Source organism: Bidens hawaiensis, unplaced genomic scaffold (assembly GCF_021521415.1).
Source record: "Bidens hawaiensis isolate Kalapana, Puna unplaced genomic scaffold, B.hawaiensis_p1.1 tig00020021_1, whole genome shotgun sequence".
Classification (NCBI taxonomy): domain Eukaryota; kingdom Viridiplantae; phylum Streptophyta; class Magnoliopsida; order Asterales; family Asteraceae; genus Bidens; species Bidens hawaiensis.
In genome coordinates, this window is record NW_027493040.1 from 300952 (window position 1) to 323789 (window position 22838).

The following is a 22838-nucleotide window of genomic DNA, read 5'->3' on the forward strand; positions in this document are numbered from 1 at the left end:
CCAAGGACCAAACGCCTGATTGGTCACCTTATTAATCCTGATTATGTATGTCCTCCTGAGAATCGTTGGATCCATGATGACTTGGATTCCGAGCGTGAGGGAGGAGAAGGTGGAAACAATGATGGTGATGATGGAGATGATGGAGGTAATGGTGGTAATGGTGATGCAGCTCTTCGAGAACCACAAGCTGCAGTTGAAGCTGCGTTAGCTAATACTATTGCAGCTCAACAAGAACGTAAACGAAAGGGTAAAGAACTGGCAACTGAAAGTTCATCAAAACGTTGAGTGTCGGCTGGGGCTGGCATTTCATTTGGAGTTCAACTTCCTAGGTCATCCACTCCACAACGCCCTGCAGTGCCGCTTACTACTAGCACTCCGGAGCTTACATTGATGATGAAGATGGTTGCTCATGACAGGCTTGGTATGATTCCTTAAACCGCTTTGGCTGAGATACCAAGACCTCCTATTACTTCATCAACTGTTTCTCCAACACCGTCCATGATGCCTCCTCAACCACATTTTGTTCCATATAGACCTCAGGGACCAATTCTGCCAGTTCATCCATCTCTATATGCCATGCCAACACATTGTCAAACTAACATGCTTTTGAATCTCCATCATCTGTATGAAAATCAAATTGCTGCTGATCGTCAAAATCAAGAACAGTTGATGGAGAATCAACGAAAGTTGATGGGTTATATTGCTTATTTCCAGAAAGATACAAAGGCCCTTCGTGAGAGTGTTGAGTCTCAGGGGGTGAAAATCAAGGAACAAGAGGTGCTTATTCTGCAACTTACATGCAAAGATGACACGCTGAAAAAGCTTAAGAATGATGATGAGGATCCGGATGAGTCTGGTGTTGTTCGTGAGAATAAAAAAGCTCAAGACCCAGCTTCTAGTGCGGGTACGAGTTTGGTTTATGATTCGGGCAAGCAGGTCATTGTTTATCATGATTATTCGGCTGCAAAACCAATTGAGATGATTGAAGCTGATACAATTATATTTGTGGATGGATCGGGGGTGGTCAGGAGTATGGTGAATAGAGATGAATTGAAGAAGGCCAGTTTGTTGATAAGTCTCTAACACGAGAGCAGATTTCCATTCTGCTTGGTTTGAATGACGATGAGTTGACCGTGTTAGAGGCTGAACCCGATGTTGAGGTCGAGAATGATGAGGAGATCTTGAATGATCCGTTCACTCAGATGAATACGAGTTTTATTTATGAAGATGAGGAAGTCGAGGTTGAAGATGTCACTAGTGAGGAGTATCCTGACTTGTTTCAACACACAAACGTTGATCAAGGTGCTCCTGTATTTAATGAGAAAACTGTAAAAGAAGCAGAAGATCATCTTGAGAAGACGACCAAAGGGAAGAAGGTCGTTGATACAAGATTAGACTCGCTTGAGAATCCAACTGATGATGACATTGCTTGATGGTTCAGTCATAAGAAAGTTGGTTAGATTATTGATGCATTTCCGTACGTGGATCAGGAACAGAAAGAAGAAGCTGTTGCACGTGCCAAAGCCAACCAGAAGACTAAATTCAAGGCCGTGTCAAAAGTACAAGGTGATATCGTTTCTTGGCTTTTTGATTCTGATCTTAAAGTATGTATTGTCAAATGGGAGAAGGGCGTCCAGTACTATGAAAGGATGTCTGATGTTCTCTCATTACCGAGATGGGACGCACGTACTCTGGCGTATCGTCCATTTATTAATCGTGGCAGGAATCATCATGAAAAGTGGTTTCACCAACATTTATTGTTTGAGGTAAACCACAGTATTAAATTTTTTAAGCCACAGATTCCAATCCGCAAGCGTCTTGATGAGAACGACCCAAGGACAGGTTGGACAAGCCGGTACATAAAGTAAAGCCGCCGAAGACGATGAAGCGTGTTCCGGTGAAGCTGATGAATCAACACATTTATTTATCTTTCAACCGATGGTACTATGACAATCGTACTGGCCAGGCCGTCATTTTCCTGGGTAAAGGGTTGAAGACCGAGCTGATCAAGATCATCGATCCGATGTAGCTGGTTAACTTAACTGAGACCGATAACGACATGCTACACAAGAATAAAATATTGATTGAGCGCAATGAAGACTATGATCTGGCTATGCAGTTCCAACGCGTTGTGCGTGTATGTTATGAGAACGGAATTCATAGTTGCAGAGACTGGCGGTCCAAGCATTTCAAGTAAAGTAAAGAAAAAGACAAAGAGCTCGAGACGAGGGGGTGTCTGTTAGTACACGGTTTTGCGTCTCGAGTCTTTGTATTTATCATTAACGTATTTATCATTTTGTTTAATGTAATAAACAATTATTTTGTCTTATAGTTCGTTAATGTAATGTCTAGTTCGCTAAGGATGTTTAGCGAACTAGATCTTTGTTATTATCCCCTCTGATTCGTTAAGGATGTTTAACGAATCAGGGGGTTATTCGTTAAATATATTTCATTTAATGTATGTAATGAAGTGGATTCTAGTTCGTTAGGGAATGTTAACGAACTAGATCCATCTTCTATATATAGTGAACACTGTTCACTGTTAATTTAAGCTTGGAGTTTTTATTATCGAAAAAAAAGTAAAATGGCGGGAAAATTTTTCTTGCGCGAATTTTTTCCTGAATACACCTCGTAAGTGAGATATCATTTTTAAAAATTTTGGCGATAATATTTATTTTTCAAAAATTTTCGGTGAATTTTTGCCAGGAAAAATATTTCTAGGATGTTCCTAACGTATTGGAAACTCTCCGTGCAAATTTTGGTAATATATTTTTTGGCCGACTTTTTATGCGTTTCAATTGGCCGAGGGGAGCCCACGAGTAATTTGAAGAGGAGCTTATTTTGTCAAGAAAAGGGGGACATAAAACTTTCAGCTGAGTTTATTAAGCTTGCATCTTCCTATGTTTGCAAGATTTCTTGAAAAAATACTTCAATTTGGTTGGTAATTCATGCTTGCAATGCTACGTTTGACTGAGTTCAAGACTGCAAGTGTTCTTCGATTGGTGATTGATCTGTTCAAGATTGAAACCTGACTATGTGGGATACGAGTGTCTATTCGTTTACTTCTTTTTGAGGGACTTTGATCCTGACTATGTTGGCTACGAGTAAATGGAGGATTACTTCTGTTGAGGGGAACGATCCTCGAACGAGTTGATCTTATTGAAGAATATACGAGTCTTGTCATTGGATTGAAGAATTTGATCATTTGGGGTTTATTAATGGAGGTTGGAACTCTGAATCTTATGCCCAAACATTAGTGCATCTTTGCAAAGGGGATGTGGAAGAGCTTCAAAGGGTATATTTGGGATACACGTTATCAATAGAGGGAAAACCAAAGTGAAAGATGTTGAATGATCGAGTTGTTCACGAAGATGTGTGACGAGGTAAAACGTAAAGATATGTTTTCTTTACCGGTGCTGACAGATAGCTGATGACTTGCTGCTGATTGTTAAAAGATTGAACCATATCATACGCTAGTGGATGATCGGGATGATCTCCAAGAGTTGCTCACTTTGAGGGGGAGATCTAATATGAGAAGCTACAAGTTATTGGTTTGCTGAAAAAGAATAAAGATTGTTTATCTGCACAAGCCCGAAAATAATCAGGCAAGGGAAAGACTGTTAGTGCACGGTTTGTGACTGGTGATTTGCAGTTAAAGTATTCGATAGCTACGGAAAAGGGGGAGTCTGTTAGTGCACAGATTCGGTGTCCTTAGCGATCGAATAAGTTATAGGTTGTCTAGTATGTGTATTTAATGTATATTGTAAAATAGCCTATAAATAGGGAGCTCATGCTCATAATTTAGTAGAGAACTTGTACATAGATCTAAATTATCCTCTCCATAACTTATTATTCTCTCTAATGTATTCATCCATATTTACCAACAAAGTATATATTTAAAGTATCGATTTTGTGTTGATGTATCGTATTAGCAGCTAGATCTTGGTCTTTATGACGTTCTCTCAATAACCGTAGGTTGGTTATATATATGTATATAATATTCGAATATACATTAAAATTATAAAGAAACGTTTTGTTTTATATTTAAAATCTTTATGAACTGTTATCTTACATGTGAAATTTTAATGAGTTTTCTATTTTACGTGTAAAATGTTAATGAAAAATGATATTTTACATGTAAAATATTAAATTTTTACATGTAAAATCTTAAATAATTGTTGCTTTACTTGTAAAATGTTAATGTGATTTGTTGTTTTACGTCTAAAATATTTAATGAAAAGTGTTATTTTACATGTAAATATTAATTTTTACATGCTAAATCTTAAAGAACTGTTGTTCTAAATGTAAAATGTTAAAGAGATCTATAGTTTTACATGTAAAATGTTAATTAAAAGTGTTATTTTACATGTAAAATATTGATGAACTGTTTTTTTACATGTAAAATGTTAATAAGATTTGTTGTTTTACGTGTAAAATGTTAATGAAACGTGCCCCCCCAAGCTAAAAAACCTAGACCCGCTAAAAGCTAAACTAAACCCGAATGCTAAACTGAGTTGAGTTTTTTTTCGAAACGGGGGTGTTAGAGCATTAATGTCTAATGCTAGGTCTAGTGAGCTAAAAATGTCAAATGTATTGCGTAAAGGGCTTAAAATGTCATTTATGTAATTTTTTTGGAACGTATAAGTCATAATCAACCGTATAAGACTTATACGGAGCACATAAGTCTTATACGCTGACCATGGACTTATACGTGACATGGAATAGTATATATAGGGCTTTCATGTTCATTATATGTAACATTTGGAACAGTTCTGAATTTGATCTCAATCTGTTATATCAATATATCAGAGCTTAAAAGTGATGTTAATCCTCTACAATATTATTCCGTAATATTGTTTAGTATAGCCAATAACAAGTTAATCGGTCCTAATCATAATGTTTACACGTAAATGATGTCATGCATGATCTGAATCATGTCCTTTCAAGTGGTAACGGAATAAAAGGCTCATATTCTCTACTGATTACAACACATTATGTGGTTAATTGTTGAAGATTTGAATATTCTTAGTCAACGTCATTACAGATTACATATTCTTCAATTACTCTCTGGTTTATGGATCATTTTTCAATTTCTTTGGTAAAGATGTTCATTGTTACCTAATAATCATTTCTGCACGAATGATTTTGATTAATTCAAGCTCAAATTCAAGATTTAGATTATCAAAGATGATTAGTACGTCTGGCGTATAAGTCTTTATGTTCACGTATAAGTTGTCATTCGTGTGTATATGATGTTATACGGAGTATAAGCTTTGTGTTGACCGGATAAGTTTGTTAAACGTATAAGACCATTACATATAAGTGAGTTACACGTGAATTTAGTTATACGCTATAATTGTCCGGATAAGGTGTTATTGGGAATAGGTTATACGTTTGCTTGCTATACGTTCCAAATGTCCGTTGATGTGGTCTAAAATATACATATTATTATATAAATATTTCCTTCACTTTTAAGTGTATTTCAGATTGTTTTCAATATATTATACTCTTTCAAGTTCATATTAAAAGTTTAAATGTTTATAGAGATAACGAATTAAGCCGATTTAAAAATTAATATTTAATGTTTCGACATTTAATCTCAAAAACATGATTAGAAATTTAATATCATATTGGGAATGTAGAACTGATTCTAGTTCTCATTGATTATTATTGTTTGATTATATTAAAGAACAACTTCTTTTATTTATAAAAGGAATAAATATTTATGTATGATCTCAGGGAATTCATAAAAGAAGTAAGTTTAACCGTGGGCTCAAAAGAAAGAAAGAAAGGCATAACTATCAAGGCCCATGAGATTGAAAGCCAATTACTTAAAAAAGGCCACATAACAAAAAAAGAAAAAACCTACAGAAGTCGAGAGGTGGTGAGGAGCAAGTAATGTTTCCCACGAAGGTTAGGTCCAGCAGAGTAAGTTGTACTTCAGGGAACCTGCAAAACAGACACCGTAAGCTCGTCACTGAGAAGGGGGGGGGTTCCTCCTTGTGACCACCCTCCGGCGTGAGAATCAGTCTATATTGCTCTTTGAATATAAAAGTATATGAATACTATTAGAGCAGTTATCAAGTAAGTTATACGAGATAGTAGATGATGAAATGATAATACCATTTGCTGTCTTTTATAGCCGAAGGTGGGTTTCCAAGGGGTTTAGCCGGCCCAACACGCTACCAACTGTAACCTATGCACGTGCCCTACCTGTGAGTGGTGGATAGGTAGCGGCTGACACAGAGCAGGCGTGCCGTGCACTCTTCGTCTTCTACCAACTGCAGGCTAGGCACGTGGTCTGGCAGGAGTTGGTGGGCAGGCGGCGGCTATTGGTCACAGTGCTGTGGCGTGCTGTCTGCCACGCTGCTGTCAGTGAGCTGTCGCATTCTTGGTCAGATCTTTTGTCTTTACCTCGTCAGGTATCACGCAAAAGATCCTCCATCATACGGACTGGCCCATTTTGGCGGGAGTTTTCCCCCTCCCGCCTTTGCTCATTCTTTCAGGTGACACTGAATTTGTAAGTGTTAAGCCTTATGCGTGTAGCTATGCTGTGCGGGTAGCCTTCCCTGATGGCTTGTATCCGCAACTGCGGGAACAGGCGGGTTACTTTACCATTGGGAGGCTTTTCCCTGCGTATGCAGCTTGCATACTGCGCGTAGGCTTCTCTGAGCATGGTGGGTCCTGCGGGAGTAGATGGTCTTTGCGCAGACATCCCTGTTCAAGGTGAGTCATGCGGGACCAACTGAGCCCTGCTGGGACCTACCTCTTCAAGTCCCCCCAGTCCAATGTTCTTCTCACGAATGTCTAATAAAGTGAGGTGAATTTTTGGACTTAAGCAAAGGGTTTTGAAAAGGGGTTTTTGTAAGGTTTTCCATGGGGGTTCTTCCCGCGGAAGTCCTTGTCACTTGCAGAAATTCCCGAGTTTCCTGCTTGGTCTTTGGGTATGATGCGGGTAGGTCTGTAACCTCCTCGCAAGTCAGGAGCATTGAGTCTTAGTTGTGCGGATTCTCCCTGTGGTTCTGGTAGTTTTTGAACATAGTGATCAATTATGTTTAAACCACCAATTCCATCTTGGAGCCTCAAACAACGTAGTACTCGATGTTCCCGCAATGCGGGGATATTACTTCCGTTTTCACAAGCATTGCCCAGAAGATCCTTCCTGGTTTCAATTCTCAGCGGGTGCTAGGTATGTGAAGGGTTTTGCCTTTACACTGTACCTGCGTCCGTCTTACGGTTACTTTACTTCCAAGGTATTCCTGGCGTCCATTCCCTGCGGGTGCTAGGTATGTGAAGGGTTTTGCCTTTACACTGTACCCGCACCCGTCTTATGGTTACTTGGTTGCCAAATATTTTGGCTTCAATTCCCTGCGGGTGTTAGGTATGTGAAGGGTTTTGCCTTTACACTGTACCCACACCCGGCTTATGGTTACTTGTTTGCCAAGGTAAGGGGTATTTTCCCGCTTACTTTTTTGAACCTTAGTCTTCAAATTTTTAAATTTTGAAATTTGAAGAGTTGGATGGATCAATACCTCAAACGTCGTGCGACGGTTTCTTCTGACTGTGTCAGGACGTGCCAGAAGTTATGGCGACATGACATTATGTGGTCATTCCAGTTGCTTTTTCAGGCGCGTGGGCACGGGATTTCGGGCGCGTGGGCACGGGATTTCGGGCGCGTAGCCGCGAAATCTCTGGCACACGTCCTTTTTGACAGCTGTTGCCAGTTTGCTTTTGCCACGCGTCATAGTTTCATTGCACCTTTGATTTCTCTCTCTTCCGTATTAAATTCATCGCATTAATTGCGATTGCTATATAAAGGGGGAGAAGGTTATTTGCAATTCACACTTTCCACTTTCATCTCTTCTTCTCCAGTAATTTCCGGCGAATTTCTCTTTTTCAGTAAAGCATTGCTCTGAAATCTCTTCTTTCTTCCACCATGTCTTCTCACGATGCTGATGATCAGAAGACTGCTGGCGAATGCCAGTGTTATCTTCCTGTCGAGCTGTACCAGTATATCGTCAGGAAGTTCATGCTCGAGTCTCTCGAGCCTGAGTTTCCTGAGCCCCACCATACTGTGTACGATGCCCCTAGTGGCAAGATCGGGGTTTATGCTGCATTCTTTGTCTACGGGAACCTTAGGTTTCCGTTGACAAAGTTTGTGTACCGTGTCCTAGAGAGGCACGGTGTGCACCTGACAGAGGTGCACCCCATGGCCATTGCCAAGGTCCGGCACTTTGAGTGGGTGTGCCGGATACTGGGCCTTGAGCCCCTCGTTGACCGCCTGATGACCTTCTATACTTGGAGGTGCATCCAAGGGTGGTACACTCTTACAACCCGTATCAAGGGTTTAAAGATTTGTACCACCGAGCGGAGTCTTCGCTCATGGAGAAGAGAGTTCTTCTTTATATCCGCTCGAGCCATCCCCATTGCCATGAAGTTCAAGAATGGCCAGCCGCTTCCGAACCTTCCCGCCATCAACTACGAGGAGGCGGAATGGTTCGCGAAGATATCCCGGGTCCAGTCTCCGGTTTTCCGTTTTCCGGAGTCGGCGATGGTGATGCTGGGGATGAGCCGGGTGTGGAAGGCGGCGAATGCGGATAAGGTTCCGATCGTCCTTGAATATGGTTCGAACTCTACCCCTTATGGTATGTCTTGTTTCTTTTTTGCTGACTACGATTTTTTCTAACTTTCTTGTTGATTTCAGAGGGTAACGATCTTCAGTCGCTCCTGAATCCGCGGGAGGAAGATGGTCCTGCGCGGATGGGTACTCGTGCTCTGGACGAGAACGAGTTGCCCATCTTAGAGCAGACTGCGGGTCGGTTCGTGGAGGTTTACCCGCCAGGCCAAGAGATCCTGAGCCACCGACGGCCAGGTAAGCCTATCTTCTACCCTGAACCTCTCAATGCTGTGCCTGCTGCCGGAGTTCATGACATTTCTTCTTCTGAGGAATCCGCAGAAGGTCCTCCACTGGTGCGGAAGAAAAAGGCTGCCGTCGGGAAAGGCAAGGAGAAGGTGGCCTCTACGGCCGACCCGGTAGTCCTATCTGACTCGGAGTCAGATAATGCAGAGGTGGCGGGGAAGCCCGGTGGTGAGGAGACCACCGCTCCGGAGGCTGCAGGTGTTACCTCCGGGGAGGCAGCGACGACGACGGTTACCGGTGTCAAGAGGCCGGCTCCATCGGGTTCGCCCCCGCTCGTCCGTGCGTTCAAGCTCAAGAAACCCCGTAAGTACCCCCATAATTCTTGTCTAGATTTGTTGTTTCAAATAAATTTTTCTAACACTTTTGCTTGTGCAGGTGTGGATGTTGACGCATTCCAGGGTGGAGTTGGAGTAAGTATTCCCCCGCCAATGACGGTAGGCTCGGTCAGCCTTCCCGAGGCGTCGACCCAGGCGTCTACGCTTGCTTCCGCTGGTTCCAGCCTTCCTGAGGCTGTTCCAGCTGAGAAGGTGTCTCCGCCGGCCGTGAGTGCAATTTTTACAGCATCTTTCACGGAGCCGGCGGTTACTGTTGCTGAGGAGACGGCGCCAACAATGGCTACCACGGCGGCTGCCACTATACCTGCGCCACCGGCACCGACGGCCGGACCATCAGGTACGCGCCGGGCTTCCCGCCGATCTATGCCACCTTCCCATCTGCCTGACCTGTTGGATGGATTTCCTTTAGGTTCAGGTGATGGGTTTGGCGGCTATCGGCCTGTTATTGACCCTACAGGTACGTAGGGTTCTTTTTTCTTTGTATATTTTTGTCATCTTTTCCTAACTGCCTTTGTTTCTTTTGCAGTGTCGGATTCCAATGAAGTGTATGTTCCAAGATGGAACATACGCCGAGGAACAACCCTTCGCACCCCTGTGGAGTGCGTGGACTGGGCTCGCCACGCTGCTCCTCATGGTGCGTTGGGGGAAGCCATGGCTAGCTACCAAGAGGGTAGACTAACCAATGAGCTTCGGGTTCTCCAGGCCCGAACGCAGCCCCGCGTCGAGCTGCTTTGTATTGAAAACGACAAGTTAAAAGCAGCTCGCGCCAAAGATGTATCTGAAGCGCGGGCTCTTCGGGAGGAGAACCGGCAGTTGGCCGCTGCCGCAGCCGAGAAGGAGAGGGCATTCAAGGCCCTCGAGGTTGAAGTCCAGGCGCGACTCGAGGCCCGCTCCAAGGCTGCCCAAGCTGTGAATGAACAGCTTCGGCTGGCCAAGGAGACTGCGCGAAACTCAACTGAGAGGGCTGCCAAGGCTGAAGCTGTTGCTGAGCCACTTCGCGAAGAGAATGAGCAGCTTAAATGCAAATTAAAGGCTCTTCAGCATGCGCATGACGCCTTGGCAATGGAAGATGCCAAGAAGCTGCAGGAGATCCTTGACCAGAGGGGGATGCTTGACCGTACTGAAAGGAAACTCAAAAGCGTCGAAGAAGCTGCCGCCAAGGAAGTTCAACTTGCCAACCTTGATAAAAGCGGAGCCGAACGTGCTTACAAAGAAAGTCAAGCTACCCTCCAATGGCTGCTTCGAGAAGCGTTGCCTGAGGTATCTTTATCTTTTTCTTTACGCTTTCCGCTCGTAATTAGAAAATGTTCTAACTTGTAATTTTCTTTTGTAGGTTGTGCGTCGGGTCCTTTCAGAGACCTCTTACGACGATGCAATGAGCGCAGCCCTCAACGCTTCTCATGAGGATGGGCAGAAGACTGGCTACCTGCTTGGTCTAGGGTTTGCTGAGAGAGGCTTTCCGCCCTCCAACTTCCCTTTATTCAATGTTAATACTGAAGCTGCTTATGACCAAGCTGTGAATCAGTACGCTGCCTTCCCGCATCCAGTGGTGGAGAAGGTGAATGAAGCTGCTGCTGCTGATGATGGGCTAAGCATCCTTAAGGCTTTCCTTGGGCAGCCGCGCTCTGACGGTGCTGGTCCAAGCGGAGGTGGCCCTGAAGCCTGATCCTGATGATCCCTTCCCACTGCTAGGATAGACAGCCTTGTATAGATTTCTTTTAGGCGGGTAGTTACCCAGCCATTCTTGTAATTGATTGTGAAATATTAATCTCTTTGCGTATAAGATTGTTATTTCCTTGGGTTCTTTGCTTTATAAACTTATGACTTGCATACTTAGTTTAAATTAGCAATTTCCCAAGTGTTTAGAATAAGAACCTTTGAACGTGGTTGATGATGGGTTAAAGTTTCGCCTCCTCCTTCGTGATTGTGCGGGTAAAACCGTCACTTGCACTTGGTAGGATGGCTAATCTTTACCCTCTATCTGACCTGCGTGTAGGTTTTCCTTTTCGAAATTTCTAAGGCATTAAGTTAAACCTTTGAACGTGGTTGATAATGGACTAAAGTTTTCGCTTCATCTTTCGTGATTGTGCGGGTGTAACCGTCACTTGCACTTAGTAGGATGGCTTTAACTTTAGACCTATATCTGACCTGCGTGTAGGTTTTTCTTATCCTTTTTTAAGTGTTCATAAGTTAACCTTTTAACGTGGTAGACGGTAAGTTAAGTTTGGCTTCCTTGTTCGTGATTGTGCGGGTAAGACCGTCACTTGCACTTACAAGGATGGCTAAACTTTACCTACATCTGACCTGCGTGTAGGTTTTCCTTAGAACTTTTTAACATTTTGGCGTTGTGTTTATGCGGGTATTGCCGCCTTCCACACGCAACTACTTCTTCCCGTAAGGGAAGTTCATAGGTTACAAGCTATTAATACATCATGAAAGGAGAATCATTTCCATTAGAAGTGGCTCTAGGCCTTTTCTTTACAAGTTGGAATTGATCTACATATAACATTTGCGTAATTGAGCTCCATTCCATGTTCTAGGGATGGGAGTGCCATCGAGCCTTTCGAGCCGGTACGCGCCCTTTCCCAGAACTTCTTTGATAATGTATGGCCCTTCCCAAATCGGGGCCAACTTTCCTGGGCGTTGTTGGTTCGAAGCCTCGTTGTTACGCAGTATGTAGTCTCCTTCCTTGAAGTTGCAGAGTTTTACCCGCGTGTTGTAGTATTTTTGCATTTGTCGTTTGTAGTTTTCTTCACGCACGGCGGCTAAGTCTCTGCGCTCTTCGGTTAGCATAAGGTCTAACCGTCTTTCCGCATCATTGTCTTCTGGTTGGATTAAGACCCTTGGTGAGGGTAAACCGATTTCGACTGGGATCATGGCTTCAGTGCCATAAGTGAGACTGAACGGGGTTTCTCCCGTACTGGTCTTCTTCAGCGTTCTGTTTGCCCAAAGGACGTGTGGAAGCTCGTCCACCCAACCGGATCTATGTTCCAAGAGTCTTCTCTTTATGCCTTCGACGATGCTCTTATTTGCTCTTTCCACCTCACCGTTACCTTGCGGGTGTGCCACTGAGGTAAAGGTGTGGGTGATTTGAAGTTCTTTCAGCCACTGCTGTAGCTTCTTGTCAGCAAAGTTGGTGCCATTGTCGCTTACCAAATTCTGTGGAAGTCCAAAACGACAAATAATAAATTCCCAAATAAATTTTTTGATATGCTTTGCGGTTGTTTGGGCTAAAGGTTTCGCTTCTATCCATTTGGTGAAGTAGTCAATGGCTACCACTAGGAACTGAACATTCCCAGCTGCTGTTGGAAATGGGCCTGTCACGTCAATGGCCCACTTCTGAAATGGCCACGAGGAAGTGACAGGAACAAGTTCATTTTTCGGGCGATGCGTGTTGGGTGCGTAAAGCTGGCAAGATCTGCATTTTCTGATGTATGCCAACGCGTCCATATGCATCCCCGGCCAGAAGTATCCCGCGTTGTTTAGCTTGGCTACCACAGCGCGGGGGCCTGCGTGTACTCCACAGATGCCTTCGTGAACCTCCCTTAGGAGGTAGTCAGCATCTTGGTTGTCCACGCATCTTAACAATGGGCCAAGAAAGTTACGTCTGTAAAGGGTGTCATTGACCAGCTGATAATTCAGTGCTTTACAGCGTAGTTTTCTTGCCTGTGACTTCGACTCTGGTAACGTTCCTGCTTCAAGGTATTTTATTATTGGGGTCATCCATGTTTCTGTACCGGTTTGGATGACACAAATTTCCTTGTGCGGGACTGATGGTGTTTCGAGGAGTTCCACGCGGATGTCCTTTCCCAAGTGGGTGAAGGCCAGTGATGCAAGCTTGCTTAACGCATCCGCAGATTTGTTTTCGCTGCGCTTGACGTGTATCACTTTACAATCATTAAAATCGCGCATGATGGCTTTGGCTTGGGCAAGGTACAGGGCCATTGTGTCGTTCACAGCCGTGTACGTCCCGTTTATTTGGTTTGCCACTAGCATGGAATCTACGTGGGCTTCCAAATTTTTTACACCCATCTTTCGCGCAATCCTCAATCCGGCCAGGAATGCTTCATATTCAGCTTCGTTATTCGTACTTGGAAAATCCAGCCGAATAGCATAAGTATATTCCTGGCCTGCTGGATTTGTTAATTTTAACCCTGCGCCTGAACCCTCGTTACTAGCTGCTCCATCAGTGTAGAGTCGCCAGACTTCATCGATTTCGTGTGCTGGGGAGGGTTGAACCTCCTCCTGGCACTCTTTCTCCCGTGAAGCGGGGACTTCTGCAATAAAATCAGCCAGGACCTGACCTTTAATGGCTGGTCTCGGCTTGTATTGAATCGCATATTCTCCCAATTCAATTGCCCATTTGGCTAGACGTCCCGATAACTCGGGTTTGCCTAGAACATTTGAGAGTTTGAAGTTGGTGAGAATAGTGATTGGGTGACCCTGGAAATATCGTCTCAACCTGCGTGAAGCGTGTATAAGTGCCAAGACCAGTTTTTCCAGGGTAGAGTACCGGGTTTCCGCGTCTGCCAGCACGCGGCTAACATAATAGATTGGCATCTGGATGCCTTTTCGTTCTACAAGCAGGACTGCCCCGGTTGCTCTATCTGTTGCGGAGAGGTATAGGATTAACTCCTCCCCCGCTTGTGGTGCCGTGAGTGTTGGGAGTTCGATCAGGCGTGATCGAATCTCCTGAAAAGCTGCTTCCGCTTCTGGTGTCCAGCGGAAGTGCGTTTTCTTTAAACAATTTCTTAGCGTTGACACAAAAGGGAACGACCTATCCGCATGGTTTGCCAAAAAGCGGTTAAGCGCGACTAGTCGTCCATTAAGTGTTTGAGCCTGTTTTATGGTGGTAGGTGATTCCATTTTGACAATGGCTTCGACCTTTTCAGGGTTCGCTCTGAAGCCATCTTTAGTAATAATGACTCCTAAGAACTTCCCTTCTTCCACCCCAAATGAACACTTGCTCGGGTTGAGCTTCATGTTTATCTTTCTGAGCGTGTTGAAAGTTTCCTCAATGTCTTTCAACATCGCCTCTGGCTCGGGGCTTTTGATGACCAAATCATCCATATAGACTTCCAAGTTTCTCCCAATTTGGGCGTGAAACTCTTTGTCCATTAGTCGTTGGTACGTGGACCCCGCGTTCTTAAGTCCGAACGGCATCATTTTATAACAAAATGTGCCATCGGGCGTCCGAAAGGCGGTTTTGTCCTGGTCATCTACAGCCATGTGGATTTGATGGTACCCCTTATACGCATCCAAGAAGCATTTAAGGCGAAATGGTGCCACCGAATCCACCTTGAGATCAATTTCTGGCAACGGATAACAATCTTTGGGGCATGCTTTATTCAAATCTTTGAAATCTATGCACATGCGCCATTGTTTGTTATTCTTCGGTACCATTACGGGATTTGCAACCCATGTTTGATATTTGCTGACGCGCACGATGCCCGCATCAAGGAGTTCCTTGACTTGGGTTCTGCACGCGTTGGTTTGCTCGGGCCCCATTACTCTGCGCTTTTGTACGATCGGCGTAACGGCCGGATCGCATTTGAGCTTATGCTCTGCCTTTCCCCGGGGTACACCAGTCATGTCGGCTGGTGTCCACGCGAAGATGTCTGCGTTTCGCTGCAGTAAGCGCTTGAGTAAGGTGCGTGTTGGATCAACAATTGTCGGGCCAATGGTAACGGCCTGATCGGGATATTTCCCATTGAATGCCCACTGTTCAGGTTCAGTGATGGTTTGTTTGGCCATCTTCGGTTTGGGTTTAGAGGAGACAGATGCGATGCATACCTGGGGAATGCCCGTGATCATCGCTACGCCTTCAGTTGTTGGCCATCCCATCATGCCGTGGACTGAGGATACCACGGCGTTGAATCTTGCCATCCCGTCTCTCCCGAATAGGATGTCATACGTATGATGTGGTTTTTTCATCACAACAAAATCCACATCCTCCGTGCGTGAATAATTCCCATCGGTGAGAGTGACGGGGAAAGATAGGATGCCCAAGGGAGTGTTCATGCTGCCGTCAAACCCTTCCATTGAAGCGTAGACCGTCTCCAGGCGTTCCTTGTCTTCATCATCGAGCTTGTCGAAGAACTGCCTGTACATCACTGTCGACGATGCGCCATTGTCAACGAGGGTGCGGGAGGTGATGTAGTGCCCCAGCTGGCTTTTAATGATAATGGGGCCTTCTTTGTTTGGGCCTCCCGGCACTCGCGGGAAGCGCACTTCTGCTTCCTTCCATGCGCATGGTTCGGTCATCGGTCTCTTTCTTCCTCTGACCTTACCATGGACCATGTTGATGCTGATGTCGACGGGCTTTCGTCCGTTACCCCTGTACCTGTTGTCGTTCCTTCCTCCCTTCTTGATAGATGCCACGAGGTGTGCGAGCCTCCCATCCTTGACGAATGTCTCGACGATGTCCCTCAAGGATGTGCACTCCTCAGTGCTATGGCCCTTTGTCCCATGGAAGTCACAAGACTTGCTCTGATCCGCATTGGGTTTCTGTCGGATCGCTGGGGCTTTTGGCCATGGCAGTTTTTCCGTGGCAAATATCTCCGTGACGCTCTTGGTGAGTGGCGTCCAACGGTTTTTCCGGTTCGAAGGGTGCGTGTTGTCCCTTCCGCCAACCAGAGGGCGAGAGCTTGAGGGGGTGTCAAAGTTTATCCTTGACTGCCAAATACCTTGCCGCCTCTTTTTGTTTAGCCGGGCGGTTCTCACATTGTTCTCCCTTGTCCTCTGTGTGTAGAGGTTTGTATTCTGGGGGAGATCTCTTCCCAGCTGTTTCTCCGTTTCGGCGAAGCGCTTGGCTGCCGTCATTATGGCATCCCATGTAGATGGCATGCCGTCTTTACCCTTCTGCAATGTCCCTTGCAAATTTTGACCTTCCTGCGTTTGTGGCAGTAGGTCTAAAGGCCTTGGAGAAGTCACGCGAGCTTTTTTCCGTGACTGGTTGGAATGCTTCCCCAAAATTCCTTTTTGGCTGGGGATCCGTTTCCTTACGCTTCCCTTTCGCCCTATGGCGAGGGTTCGCGTCGGTGTCGGAGTCTTCCCTCTCGTCGTCCGAGTGCTCGTACTCACTACTCATGTTGAGGTGCTGGCGAGTACTACCGAATTCCTCAGCTTGTTGGACTGAACGCAAGCGTTCGTCCAACTCAGCCTGAAATTCTCGTTGACGTGCCTCGGCCCATGCCTTCACTTGATCAAGTGTTTGGCGAGGGGCTCGAGTTCGTTTTTCCAGCTGGGTATCAGTGAATCCCAGTGGAATATTTACTCCACTTGCCCCTACATGAGTGACTGGGGTAGTGTTCGTAAAATGTACTTCACTTGCCCCAGCTTGGGTGGCTGGGGTAGTGTTTGTAAACATTGTGTTGCCGGTGTTTACCCCAGTGGCTGGGGTTGTGGTTACCGGAATTTCTCTAGTCATCTTGGAAGTTTTGAAAAACTGGAGAAAGATGTAGTTCTAGCTTTATGCACGGATGGCGCCAATGAAGAAACACTAAGTGACCCCGGGCAGATTATAGGTAATCTGGGGGCTAAGTAATGTTTCCCACGAAGGTTAGGTCCAGCAGAGTAAGTTGTACTTCAGGGAACCTGCAAAACAGACACCGTAAGCTCGTCACTGAGAAGGGGGGGGGTTCCTCCTTGTGACCACCCTCCGGCGTGAGAATCAGTCTATCTTGCTCTTTGAATATAAAAGTATATGAATACTATTAGAGCAGTTATCAAGTAAGTTATACGAGATCGTAGATGATGAAATGATAATACCATTTGCTGTCTTTTATAGCCGAAGGTGGGTTTCCAAGGGGTTTAGCCGGCCCAACACGCTACCAACTGTAACCTATGCACGTGCCCTACCTGTGAGTGGTGGATAGGTAGCGGCTGACACAGAGCAGGCGTGCCGTGCACTCTTCGTCTTCTACCAACTGCAGGCTAGGCACGTGGTCTGGCAGGAGTTGGTGGGCAGGCGGCGGCTATTGGTCACAGTGCTGTGGCGTGCTGTCTGCCACGCTGCTGTCAGTGAGCTGTCGCATTCTTGGTCAGATCTTTTGTCTTTACCTCGTCAGGTATCACGCAAAAGATCCTCCATCATACGGACTGGCCCATTTTGGCGGGAGTTTTCCCCCTCCCGCCTTTGCTCATTCTTTCAGGTGACACTGAATATTTGTAAGTGTTAAGCCTTATGCGTGTAGCTATGCTGTGCGGGTAGCCTTCCCTGATGGCTTGTATCCGCAACTGCGGGAACAGGCGGGTTACTTTACCATTGGGAGGCTTTTCCCTGCGTATGCAGCTTGCATACTGCGCGTAGGCTTCTCTGAGCATGGTGGGTCCTGCGGGAGTAGATGGTCTTTGCGCAGACATCCCTGTTCAAGGTGAGTCATGCGGGACCAACTGAGCCCTGCTGGGACCAACGTCCTGACACAGTCAGAAGAAACCGTCGCACGACGTTTGAGGTATTGATCCATCCAACTCTTCAAATTTCAAAATTTAAAAATTTGAAGACTAAGGTTCAAAAAAGTAAGCGGGAAAATACCCCTTACCTTGGCAAACAAGTAACCATAAGCCGGGTGTGGGTACAGTGTAAAGGCAAAACCCTTCACATACCTAACACCCGCAGGGAATTGAAGCCAAAATATTTGGCAACCAAGTAACCATAAGACGGGTGCGGGTACAGTGTAAAGGCAAAACCCTTCACATACCTAGCACCCGCAGGGAATGGACGCCAGGAATACCTTGGAAGTAAAGTAACCGTAAGACGGACGCAGGTACAGTGTAAAGGCAAAACCCTTCACATACCTAGCACCCGCTGAGAATTGAAACCAGGAAGGATCTTCTGGGCAATGCTTGTGAAAACGGAAGTAATATCCCCGCATTGCGGGAACATCGAGTACTACGTTGTTTGAGGCTCCAAGATGGAATTGGTGGTTTAAACATAATTGATCACTATGTTCAAAAACTACCAGAACCACAGGGAGAATCCGCACAACTAAGACTCAATGCTCCTGACTTGCGAGGAGGTTACAGACCTACCCGCATCATACCCAAAGACCAAGCAGGAAACTCGGGAATTTCTGCAAGTGACAAGGACTTCCGCGGGAAGAACCCCCATGGAAAACCTTACAAAAACCCCTTTTCAAAACCCTTTGCTTAAGTCCAAAAATTCACCTCACTTTATTAGACATTCGTGAGAAGAACATTGGACTGGGGGGACTTGAAGAGGTAGGTCCCAGCAGGGCTCAGTTGGTCCCGCATGACTCACCTTGAACAGGGATGTCTGCGCAAAGACCATCTACTCCCGCAGGACCCACCATGCTCAGAGAAGCCTACGCGCAGTATGCAAGCTGCATACGCAGGGAAAAGCCTCCCAATGGTAAAGTAACCCGCCTGTTCCCGCAGTTGCGGATACAAGCCATCAGGGAAGGCTACCCGCACAGCATAGCTACACGCATAAGGCTTAACACTTACAAATATTCAGTGTCACCTGAAAGAATGAGCAAAGGCGGGAGGGGGAAAACTCCCGCCAAAATGGGCCAGTCCGTATGATGGAGGATCTTTTGCGTGATACCTGACGAGGTAAAGACAAAAGATCTGACCAAGAATGCGACAGCTCACTGACAGCAGCGTGGCAGACAGCACGCCACAGCACTGTGACCAATAGCCGCCGCCTGCCCACCAACTCCTGCCAGACCACGTGCCTAGCCTGCAGTTGGTAGAAGACGAAGAGTGCACGGCACGCCTGCTCTGTGTCAGCCGCTACCTATCCACCACTCACAGGTAGGGCACGTGCATAGGTTACAGTTGGTAGCGTGTTGGGCCGGCTAAACCCCTTGGAAACCCACCTTCGGCTATAAAAGACAGCAAATGGTATTATCATTTCATCATCTACGATCTCGTATAACTTACTTGATAACTGCTCTAATAGTATTCATATACTTTTATATTCAAAGAGCAAGATAGACTGATTCTCACGCCGGAGGGTGGTCACAAGGAGGAACCCCCCCCCCTTCTCAGTGACGAGCTTACGGTGTCTGTTTTGCAGGTTCCCTGAAGTACAACTTACTCTGCTGGACCTAACCTTCGTGGGAAACATTACTTAGCCCCCAGATTACCTATAATCTGCCCGGGGTCACTTAGTGTTTCTTCAGTATATGTTAGCACAAAGGGGTGTGCTCGGTCTGGGTCGTTATGGGCTCAAACCAAAAGTTCGATTTTTGAGTTTTAAAAAACTATTCAATCTATGATATTTGGTTTAATCATTGGGAACATTAATCATTTGGGCTTTAAAATTTTGACTAAATAAACAATTGTCTCAATTTAATGAATTTGAACACAATTTTTTTTGTTAGTAAATAGTTAGTTAATTGATTATTATGTATTTGTCCTAAAATATTTGGATAATGCTTTTTATTAAAACTTGTAAATTATATAACATTCAAAATAAAAAGTAAAAACAAAAAACCCGAAAATCTATACATTTGGTTTGGTTCTTTTTTTTTAATTAAATACAAATCTGAAACTGGACTTATAATTTGATTTTTACTAAAACATAAAACTAAACTGTTAGTTTTTGTTTCGAGGCAACCTAACATTTTCGTTATGATCTTTAACAGCCATCAGAAGAACTAATTCTACCCGAAGACAAGAAATGGCCGTTTCTTCTCCGGTTTCCAATCTCATCATTCGGTATATGCCTCGGCGTAAGCAGCCAAGCCATAATGTGGAAAAACTTATCCTCCACACCTTCAACACACTTCCTACACATAAGTCCAAAGATCAACTTAATACTATGGTGCATTGCGGTCGCTCTTTTCGCAGTCGTGGCATCTTCATACATTCTCAAACTCATCTTCTACTTCGAAGCCGTTCGCAGAGAATACTACCACCCGATCCGAGTCAACTTCTTCTTCGCCCCATGGGTCTCATTACTATTTCTAGCCATTGGACTTCCACCAACTGTTTCAACACACATACCACATGTTTTATGGTATTATTATTATTGTTCTTTCTTTTATGTTTTTTTGTTTTTGTTTTCTGAGCGTCCGATTTTCTACTCCTCTGACTGCAGAGGAGCATGAAACGTTTTATTAATCAATCCATATTATATCATATTACAGGTACATTTTCATGACACCTATTTTCATCATGGATGTCAAGATTTACGGGCAGTGGAAGTCGGGTGGGCAGCGACGGTTGTCCAAGGTGGCGAATCCGGTTAACCATTTATCCATTGTCGGGAACTTCGTGGGGGCCTTGTTGGGTGCTTCTATGGGGTTAAAAGAAGGTCCTATTTTCTTCTTTGCGGTTGGCATTGCTCATTATACGGTGTTGTTTGTGACTTTGTATCAAAGGCTTCCGACTAACGAAACTTTGCCTAAAGAACTTCATCCGGTTTTCTTTCTATTTATTGCTGTTCCGAGCGTTGCTTCGCTTGCGTGGGCTAATATTAATGGGTCATTCGATTGTGGGTCGCGAATCGCTTACTTCCTTGCCATGTTCCTCTATTTCTCTCTGGTTAGTTAAAATTTTATAAACTGTTTATATTCATGGCAAATTTTTTATTAAAACCAATGTTGTAAAATTTTATAAACTGTATATACTCTCTGAGTGCTCGCTACAAGGTATGTCACCGAGGCGAGTTTATTTAACTCTGCCTAGTTACTAAGAATCTATCAAAGGTGGTCAAACTCAGCCAAAATCACATCTAGTCGGTGAACTTGGGCCGAATTTGACTTAAAAAATTAAAACATAATTCATATTTCTATAATATTAAAGAACAAATATCATATTTTTTTAAGGCATAGGTTATTCCCACACCATATAGGTTATCTAGACACCATATGCATCTATACGGCTCGTATAGGAGCTATACGAGCCGTATAGGTGCAAACTATTGTCTTTTTGTGTTGGAGAGTGTCAGGTATTTAAAGCCTATACGGCTCGTATAGGGGCTATGCGACCCGTATAGATGGGAAAAGTTGTCATCCGTACATTAGTTAGTCATATGATCAGGGCTATACGAGTCGTATAGCCCCTATACAAATCGTATAGAGTTGTTAACACACCATGGGGGTGGTGTTTGAATATAACGACCCTTTTTTTAATTAATGATTTAACAATTTTTTGAATATTTTATTATTTAAAAATGTATTTCTCTTATTTATATTGATATTCACTTATTTTGTTATAAATATTAGTAAACTTACCATATTCGACATATATATAGTATCCAAAAAATAATTTTCTTTATATTTACCATGTCCGAGTACACTCCGAGTACTTCGAGTACACCCAACTCCCTAAAAAGCAATCAAAGATAAGATTGAAGAGAATGAAACGCACGTCTCTTCTTCCTCTTGAAAACTAACACCCAAATTAAATCGAATTTTGTTTTTTTCAAGTCTGATTATATAACAAGCCCATATTATTTATTTAATTTATATCGATCATAAGTTTTTCAATCCTATAAATAAATAGCCCATATCATTTACAACAAAAAACCATATTATTTACATTAACAGTAACAATAAAACATTTTGAGCTGACAAAAATTGTTTGATATAATTATACAGGCAGTTAGAGTGAATTTCTTTAGAGGCTTCACATTCTCATTGGCATGGTGGGCATATACATTTCCGATGACCGGAGCTGCAATCGCCACAATCCGATACTCAAACGAAGTCCCAAACACCTTCACTAAAATACTAACAGTCACCCTTTCGGTGATTGCAACACTGACGGTTTTCGGCTTACTTGTGACCACAATTCTGCGTGCTTTTGTGATGAGGGATCTCTTCCCAAACGACATTGCCATTGCGATCAGTGACCGCAAGCCCACAACTGTCCGGAAGTGGTTCCACCGAAGGACTGGCAGCTCAGAGAATGACATTGAACATTACCTGAAGTATGTGACTTCAAATGAGAAAGATGTGGAGGTTGATATGAATGTGAAAGAGACAGATGTTGAAAGTCAACGTCCGTTGACATGAAGTGGTTTGACTTTTGAGGAGTTAGTTATGAACTTATGATGCAATTGAGGAACATGGCTTCCATTTTCCGATGATGTTGGATGTTTATAGAGTGTGAGGATTATAATGCTAATAATAATAATGGTTGGTGAGTTGTAAGTTATGTTCATTGTATTTTACCTATGTGCTTGTTGAGACATTTCTTAATATTTTGGAATAATGTTTTGTGAAAAACTTTTTTGTATATTGGTTTTGGTAACAGGATAGTTGTGTAGACTGGTTAAATCAGAAACCGGTTTTTAATGGCTTAATAAACATTCGTAAGATAATGTAGACGAGTCAACCTATCGAATATCTTCATCGAAGGGTGTAGGGACCAGGGAGCTTCTCCCATTGAAGGAGCGATTCGTAAAAGGTGACCACCAGTCACAACTCACAACATGTGACATCAATATAATGCAACTTTGAAGCTAATACAAGACTTTGTCACGTATCTCATGCGTATAATATTAAAGTGATGTCAATTAACCGTCACCAAAGGAGCATTTGATAATGGCAGACGAGTTTAAAGCTTATACAGGACTTCGTGTCACGTATCACATGCGTATGATAATG

General features: G+C 44.1%; 1 pseudogene; it reads left to right on the forward strand.

Moving 5' to 3' along the window:
• Nucleotides 1-501: 501 nt before the first annotated feature.
• On the forward strand, nt 502-22450 carry LOC143559695 (S-type anion channel SLAH2-like; annotated as a pseudogene).
• Nucleotides 22451-22838: the final 388 nt, after the last annotated feature.